This window comes from Sycon ciliatum, chromosome 2 (assembly GCF_964019385.1).
Source record: "Sycon ciliatum chromosome 2, ocSycCili1.1, whole genome shotgun sequence".
In the NCBI taxonomy this organism is placed as follows: domain Eukaryota; kingdom Metazoa; phylum Porifera; class Calcarea; order Leucosolenida; family Sycettidae; genus Sycon; species Sycon ciliatum.
The window spans coordinates 48,083,218-48,092,617 of NC_088644.1; the positions used below are offsets into that span (position 1 = coordinate 48,083,218).

At 44.4% G+C, this 9,400-nt stretch overlaps 1 protein-coding gene across 1 annotated transcript in view; it reads left to right on the forward strand.

Annotated features, from left to right (window-relative positions):
• Nucleotides 1–9,400, forward strand: part of LOC135810289 (uncharacterized) — a 184,927-nt gene that overhangs the window by 171,821 nt on the left and 3,706 nt on the right. The window lies entirely within an intron of this gene.

Consider the following 9,400-nt stretch of genomic DNA (forward strand, 5'->3'; position numbering starts at 1 on the left):
ACAGACGTCGAGGACCCTCGGTCATTCGCAACGCTGTCACCTCCAAACCAACTAGTCGCAAGCCCGCGCTGGGCACAACAGTACGAAGTAGTGGTTGCGACTTCGGCGATGACTTGTAAGAAAGGGTTTGCTCCCCACACCGGAGCTCGCGCTATTCCGCCGACTTTACTTGGCACTTGACTTGCGGAATAGCGCGAGCTCCGGTGTGGGGAGCAAACCTATATTATTATTATTATTATTATTGAAGTTGGTTGCTCCAACGAGATATATTATTATTATTATTATTATTATTATTAAAAGGATTGGGAGAACTTCAAATTCAAAGTATCAGTCGGGGAAGTGAACTGCCTGAAAAGAGAGAAAAAAACGCCAGACCCACCAGGACTCGAACCTGGGACCCTGCTTGTCATGAGCAATGCTCTAACCACTGAGCTATGGGACCAGGCTGAACCTAGAAGGCGCTGACAAGTTTTTCACTCCAAAGGCAGCTCACAACACGTGCCACACATACTGATGGCACTTGGGTCTTTTTCCCTCCCCCAGGGGACCAACCACGGTCAGTTTCTGGAAACTACCAGAGGTGAAAGAATGTGATTTAATTTGGAAAGGATTGGGAGAACTTCAAATTCAAAGTATCAGTCGGGGAAGTGAACTGCCTGAAAATACTTTGAATTATTATTATTATTATTATTATTATTATTATTCATCGCATTCCCAACTCATCACAACCACGCGCTCTTCAGCCGAACCATACAGACACCAGCAAGGACACTTCCGTTGAGAGATAATATTGCTCCACGCCTCTAGACAGCTGTTTCGCTCCCTGTCGGAGCTCATCAGTAGAGGATGATAATGATGATAATGGAGGAATGATCATTCTTATACACCAGAAATGGCGCAAGTGCGCGCTTTCCACATAATCGAGCCCCAGCCAGCAGAAACCTGAACATGTGTAATTTTTTCAAAAATTATTTTTTCGCTCGAAATTGATTCTTCACTATTAATCATTCAAGTTATCAAGTTTGGTGACAATCTGATAAGCGAAAGCATGGAAAATAGAGTTTGAAGTCACACAGGTCAAGATTCGGTACAGTTGGCACAGCATCCATGCCCAGTGACTCCATGCAAGTTGATCCTACAGTTTCTGATTGTGATGTGGAACAGGTACATGTAAGTAAATAGAATGCAAGTCCGGCTTGCCCTCTTGGTGCTGCAGGCATGAGTAGTTTAGAAGTGTGACGATATTCTGTATAGACCACCTTCTTTACAACACCAGAGTGCAAAACGATGATTGGTGGCTGGCCTTCCAAATTGTGTTCAGGGACCTCTGTGCTGGCAGTTTGAGCGTTGTCCCAAGCTTGCCATACTGATAGATGTACTGACCAATACCACTGACATCCACTCCCTTGCACACTTTCACTCTGATCATGATTTCAGCATAATAAGTATTTCAATGATATGAGTGAATACTCGCGTTTTGTAGCACCTGAAGATGTTACCCCAAAGCGTTCAGCCGGTTTGACTTTTTAGGAATCTCCTTTCTCAGCACAGGCAGCAGCCAGCTTGGCGTCGTCTGGCAAGGTACAGTACTGATAATACTACGCTCTGCTTTGCGACGTGAGAAGCCCTCCATCAGTGTCTGCAACATCATTGTTGTCGATGTAGAAATACGGATCTCTCAGCGGGTCGACATTCAGCCTCTCCTCGCAGTTGCTATTACTCCAGCACTGACTATCGTCGCCACTAGTATCCAGTGTCGATTTTATGAGGGCTCTTCGTTGCTATGAATATGAGACTCGCCACTGCTGGACAAACTCAGCGAGATCGTCACCAAAGAAATAATTCCGATCGCGAACTAACTTTCAGCGCCGCTTCGTACAGGGAGTCTCACGCTGACAACTCTGGACCTAAGTCCTTGTCGCGACACCTGTCGCCATCGCTGTGTCTAAACTCAACCTCCGTTTTACGAGCTCTCACCTAGCGCTGAAATCAATTGACTAGACTCACTTGAAGACACTTGAAACTCCTTTGACAAGGAAGACACCCACTCGATCGAAAAAGAATCTTCAAAAGCCAGCTAGCTCACTGCGCGTCCCAAACTTTGACGTCACATTTTGATGATTGATATCAAGTACACAAGTGCTGGTTTTCGCTGGCCGGGGCTCTTATATCAATGGCATATGCAAGCTGCTAAAATGGTAAAGTGTGAGAACAGCGATAAATAATCATAGTACGCGCTCATTGGTGGAGGAACACACCACACAAGCGACGAAAATCTTACTCGGAATACTGATGCCAATGGAAAGTACATGTATGTTGTTTATTATTATGATGTTGCAATGTCCATGTATGCAGGCGAGGCGTTGGGGGATCTCGGCGGTGAGTCTCGCCTCGCCTGCATACATGGACATTGCAACATCATAATAATAAACAACATACATGTACTTTCCATTGGCATCAGTATTCCGAGTAAGATTTTCGTCGCTTGTGTGGTGTGTTCCTCCACCAATGAGCGCGTACTATGATTATTTATCGCTGTTCTCACACTTTACCATTTTAGCAGCTTTCATATGCCATTGATATATGTGGAAAGCGCGCACTTGCGCCATTTCTGGTGTATAAGAATGATCATTCCTCCATTATCATCATTATCATCCTCTACTGATGAGCTCCGACAGGGAGCGAAACAGCTGTCTAGAGGCGTGGAGCAATATTATCTCTCAACGGAAGTGTCCTTGCTGGTGTCTGTATGGTTCGGCTGAAGAGCGCGTGGTTGTGATGAGTTGGGAATGCGATGAATTGAAAATATGGCCGAAAGCTCTGTCGCAATATTTAGTTCTGAAATTATTATTATTATTATTATTGCAAATAACGCTGAGTAATTACACGAATGCATAAAAACCAGCATTTGCTTCCGGGAAGGACTCACAAACATAATACAAAAACACCATGGCTCCAATGTATCTGCACATACGAAAAGCAGCTTCCATTGTCAAGTTCGAGTGGCAATGTCAGAAAGACGGTAGACTGATTTGGGTTTACTACTGTTTTTTATAAACTATTTTCCTAAAAAGATGTTCTTTCTCTTTTTTCCTCGAGGACGCGGAGCTCTATTTTCATGGAAGAGTGGTATGTTAGGCCCACAAGTAATTACAATATATCAATTCAAATAATTCATTAGTTCATGCATCATTCATTTGGCCTGGGTAGCTATTTGCGCGTCCACGGTTTGCCATAGCTACCCAGGCCCTTTATATGGCGTTGCCTCTCTCTCTCAACTCTCTCTTGATTCTTGACTCTCGATTCTCGATTCTCGACTCGCACTCGAAGAAGATCTGCAGCTAGACCTGATTCGCTACGTTGCTCTCCTGTTGTACTCAACAATACTGTAAAAGCAGAAATTTTCGGTGTGCAATATTTTCGGTATTCGCCAAAATCGGCGGTTCTGTGGAGGGAAATTTTCGCTAAAACCCGTTTTCCAAGTAAGTGTACTAGTACGACATGTATACAGAATCGGTTCTACCGAAAATTTCGGTGCGTTTTATTTTCGGTAAAAATTGTCGGCACCGAAGTTACCGCAAAAAAACACCACCGAAATAATCAGCTTTAACAGTACACCTGGTCTAGTGGTTATGGACATTGGACAGTGCTTAGTCGTAACGTGTCCTGATACGACTAGTGGTTATGAACAGTGTTTAGAACGAGGTCTGTCTCGTTGTCTAGGAAACGACCAATCAGCGACATTCCCGCCAAGGGCCTTATCAGAGTTTAAAGCCCGCTCAATCGTTATTTTACTACTCTTGATGACGCGTCGAGGGCCTTGGATTAGTTTAAAGCCCGCTGAATATACTCTAAACTGGTGCGTACAACTCCCTGTATGCATAATAGTACGGTGCAGATAATGAACTCTGCATAACGTATACGGTGTACTACTAAAAGCTACGCAATTCAGAAGTGTGTACGGTTTTTGCCTCCCGTATTCTTTCACCTGTACGAATTTTCTTTGTCAACAGCTTGCGGAAACCTATAAAAACAGAAGATCAAAGTCATTAGAGTTATCGACAAGGGGCTCTCAAAGCCCCTAAATAGCTCCACAAGCTACATGTATGAATAAGAATGAAGCTCGCAATAAGAGCCCAGCATTTCATTTGCTTCCATTCTACTTTTAGTAGTCCTAAGTGGTGCTGAGTTACCATAACTTACCAGAAGAAAATATTCTTTCATACCACACCAAGTCTCTCAGCACACAAATCACAAAACTACCCAATATAGTGGTACACAAGCATAATGGAAGTGAGATAATGCATGTAACCTCGTTCTAAAATAGTTAGTGCATGGCAGGGAGGGTCTTATGGCTTGTTTGTGCCCTTCAGGGTAGCCCTCGGGCCTACGGCCCTCAGGCTAACCTGTCGGGCACTAACAAGCCATAAGGCCCTCCCTGCCATGCACTAACCTATAATTAGTCGTAACGTGTCCTGATAAGACTAGTGGTTATGAACAGTGTTTAGTCGTAACGTGTCCTGATAAGACTAGTGGTTATGAACAGTGTTTAGTCGGAACGTGTCCTGATAAGACTAGTGGTTATGAACAGTGTTTAGTCGTAACGTGTCCTGATAAGACTAGTGGTTATGAACAGTGTTTAGTCGTAACGTGTCCTGATAAGACTAGTAGTTATGAACAGTGTTTAGTCATAACGTGTCCTCATAAGACTAGTGGTTATGAACAGTGTTTAGTCGTAACGTGTCCTGATAAGACTAGTGGTTATGAACAGTGTTTAGTCGTAACGTGTCCTGATAAGACTAGTGGTTATGAACAGTGTTTAGTCGTAACGTGTCCTGATAAGACTAGTGGTTATGAACAGTGTTTAGTCGTAACGTGTCCTGATAAGACTAGTGATTATGAACAGTGTTTAGTCGTAACGTGTCCTGATAAGACTAGTGGTTATGAACAGTGTTTAGTCGTAACGTGTCCTGATAAGACTAGTGGTTATGAACAGTGTTTAGTCACAACGTGTCCTGATAAGACTAGTGGTTATTAACAGTGTTTAGTCATAACGTGTCCTGATAAGACTAGTGGTTATGAACAGTGTTTAGTCGTAACGTGTCCTGATAAGACTAGTGGTTATGAACAGTGTTTAGTCGTAACGTGTCCTGATAAGACTAGTGGTTATGAACAGTGTTTAGTCGTAACGTGTCCTGATAAGACAAGTCATACTGTTAGGCCTCGACCAAATATGCTAAAAAAGAGAGCATATTATGCTCGTCGCATATCAGAGAAAACGTCCATAATATGCCAAAGGCTTAGCAAGATATGCAAAAAGATATGCCAAAATATGCTCGACATAAGCAGAAAGTGTAGATCATTTCAGTAAAATTACAACCTGGGAATATCCATTGGCTTCGCGGCTATCATGCTTATGGTGCAAATCAAAATACATGCGGAATAGTATGGCTGGGGTGTGGCCGCAGCAACCGTAGTGATAGTGTTCATCCATGGGGAATGTAGCAAACGCCTCAACCATTCCAAATTCATCCATAAAAGGCATTTCTGAACGCATTTTGACCATAGTATGAATGTTTTGTCCTCATTTTCTTCAGAATATTTGAATTATGTGCTGGCTTCATTCCAATATTCCCTTTGTCGCTCAATATGCCTTTTATGAACTGTCTCACAAAATATGCTATCACGGCGATAGCAAGGAAGTTAGGCCTTGGCAGGCTAGCATAATTTTTCGCATAATTCCTACCAAAATCGAATAATCGTATAATTCGAGGCAAATTGCATACGAATCGCATAAAATTGGAATAATCCGCCTGTTCGCATCAAATTCCATACAGTTGTACATGTTCTACAAGTACAAGTACAAGTAGATGCACCAGGAAGTCGTAGGTTTACGACTCCCTTAATGTCCAGTCCACTTCAATCAGTGACGGTCGTAGCTAGGTCGGATGGTGCGCTGACCCCGTTGAACTTTTGCTACTACAGTACAACGCCCTCTACAAAAATATTTCCCTGCAATTTTGCACAGAACCATCATACATTAGGAGCATAATATGCACATGTTATGTGAGCATAATACGGCATAATATGGTAACTTTTAGCATAAAAATAGCATACTTCTGCAATTTTTCAGCAATGCGAAAAGCATAATTTGACGAAAATAATAGCATAATATTTTAAGACCTAAAGGAAGTGCCTTGGAATGACACTACACATGCATTTGCAACTCCCATTACCTATTTAGGGCTGACCGGTTAATATTGAGCCATGTCGAGTCATCAAGATACCGTCCCCAGGATTGCGGCAAAGGTCTCTAAACATCGTGCAACTATCAAACCTACTAGGTGCGCGCGCTCACACACACACACACACACGTACATATACAACGGCATGCAGTGGTGATCTCGTACTCTCCTGTAAACCGCCTAGCTTCAGTTCAAACTTGAACTTAGCATAGTCTGAGAGCAGAAAGACTATTTGGAATATCTGAGAGTTTAAATTTCATCAGGAATAATCTTTCCATGTACAAGTACAAAACACCAAAGCTGAGGCAACAGCATTATTGTCACGTGTACGGAAACAAGAAAAATCCAAGAAACAAATACAAAGAACGGCACGGTCAATTATTGTACACGATATTCAGCCAGCGCTGCATAATAAGAAATTTAGTTAGAGGGAAAAGTAATAAAACTGGCTTAGTTCACAGTGCAGGCTGGTGGAGGACAACGATCAGCTATGATGTAATTTAATTGCTTCCCAGACGACAATGAAAATTATTCACAAAATTTACTTGTAGTTGTAAAGAGCATGGCGAATAGAATGTATGGATCACATCCAGCAGATAGTGCAAGAACCAAAAAGCAAATTATAGACGGGAAGTCGGTTTACTAATTTCCTAAAATGCCATGCATCTAAACACAGACGTGCTCGCACGCACATACACACACACACACACACACACGAGTGGTAGACGTCACCCGTCGTGGCTATGCAGACTAGGCTTGCCCGTCACAGCTGCTTTCACACTTCTTCAGTCTTCGTGACAATTGTTCATGAACACAAAACACAAGAGAAGAGAACACAACAGCATTCAGTTAATTTCAGCAAGTGAAAGAACAACAGGAATTACCACATTATGGTGAAAAAAGGACAACAAAATGTTAGGAGTTATGACTGACTGTTCCAAGTGAATACCACATTTTTATACTTTGAAAAATCAATCTTGATCACAGGATGAAAAAGCAGTGTTGACGACTATGATGACAGCGATGCCGACAATGCCAAGAACAACATCGTTTGAGATGTGTTCTCTGTTGATAGTCAATTATAATCACTCAACAGTTTATCCCTTACCAACATCTAATGACAACACTATCTTCTCAATTTTCTTCTTTGCCTGGACACATAACAAAACACATAGTCAGTTCAGTGAGTACACAGGGTTGACAGCCTACACTATCGACTACACTGCTGACTACACTGCCCACTGTTATCTGATAGCCACAACTGAATGAGGGGAATCAACAGAATGGTTTGCCATATCCACACACATCGCTGACAAAGACACCGACACAGACCTGAACGTTAACATACGTGTACGCACACACTAGCAATAGAGAAAAGATACACACAACAAGAAATTGGAAAACGAAAAAAATGAGCCCCCCCCCCCCCCTCCCACACACACCTACACCCTCACAGACTCCAACCCCTTACGCCATCACAGCTCCCCCCCCCCCCCACCTACAACCATCACATCATTCCAGCTCCCACTACAACCATCACACCGTCCAAGCATCCTACACATCCTCACAGCCCCCCCCCCCCCGGCCCGTACACATCCCCCCCGCCCCACACATCCTCACAGCCCCCCTCCCCTGCCCCTACACATCCTCACAGCTCCCCCCTCCCCTACACATCCTCACAGCTCCCCCTCCCCTCCCCCACACATCCTCATAGCCCCCCCCCTCCCCTGCCCCTACACATCTTCACAGCCCCCCTGCCCCTACACATCTTCACAGCCCCTCCCCCTCCTCTGCCCCTACACATCCTCACAGCCACCCCCCCCCCCATGTGCCCCTACACATCCTCACAGCTCCCCCCCCCCTCCCCCACACATCCTCATAGCCCCCCCCCCTCCCATGGCCCTACACATCTTCACAGCCCAGGCTCGTACGCAGGGGGGGGTTTCCCGTTGCCCGGAAACCCCCCAAATGTTCCAAACGAGCAACGTTTTTGGGCATATTTTGGTAGGGCGCACGATCGATCTGGCAAGAATGCAAAACTTCAACAGATCGTAACTCAGTCAAATCTGGCTCAAATCCAACGATCCAAATATCCAGGTCGAATAGAAAACTCTCAGCTGTCGGTTGAAATAATTTGCAACGCGCTGCGAGCAATGTCTCCTGAGATAAATCGTTCGTAAGTTGGGCCGCGATCTCGCAATTTCAAAAGCGCCCAGTGCGAAGCGAGTATCGAGAATTTTAGACTTTTGTCACGCTGCCTTGCTCAAATTTGCAGGGGCTTCACTTGTGATATCTTCAAGAGTACACAGCAAACAAATCGAAACTCTGCGATTAACAAAAACGAAATCGCTGGAGCAGGACGCGTTTGGGCCTTTGGCCCAGTTTGGGGCATTTTTTTTCGCACCGGCGCGTCGCTGCACTCTACCGCTATAGCACATAGCGCTGGATATGTACATGGCTATACTGTGTCCTGGCTATCATGTTCGACCTCATTCTCTCCCTGGTACCTTTCCACTTCCAGGAAGCCTAAGATAATGAAGATTGAGTGAGTAGAACTGAAGTTATGATCCAAAGAACACGAAAAAATTGCGTAATTTTGAAAATTTCCTGGGCTCTTTAGAAAGGGTTAAAACGAGTCATATTTTTGTGATTCGGTTGGAAACCCCCCTAGAGGTGACCCTGCGTACGCACCTGCAGCCCCCCCCCCCCCTCCCCAGCCCCTACACATCTTCACAGCCCCCCCCCCCTCCCCTGCCCCTACACATCCTCACAGCCCCCCCCCCCCCAATGTGCCCCTACACATCCTCACAGTGCCCAGTTCTCCCCACAGAATCTCAATCTCTCTAATCTACTGGTATATATATACACTGGTAAAGAGTTGTTTGCGTGACAATATCACACAAATAATAGTTTAGCAGTGCTGACCACATTCCGTATTTTCCCGTAATTGTACTGAACACTCCTACATCCACAATACGGAATTTGAGCGAAAGTAGGGAAAATTACAGACTTATCAGCTAAGCTGATCCTAGAGGGTGGTGGCGTTCCTACGGAAACGAAAAACTCAGCCTGCAGCTGAGTCTCACGTGAACCGTGAATTTGTTTCCGTAACCATGTAGTAGTAAGCATGGCAAGCACACAGCTGAGTAATGAAT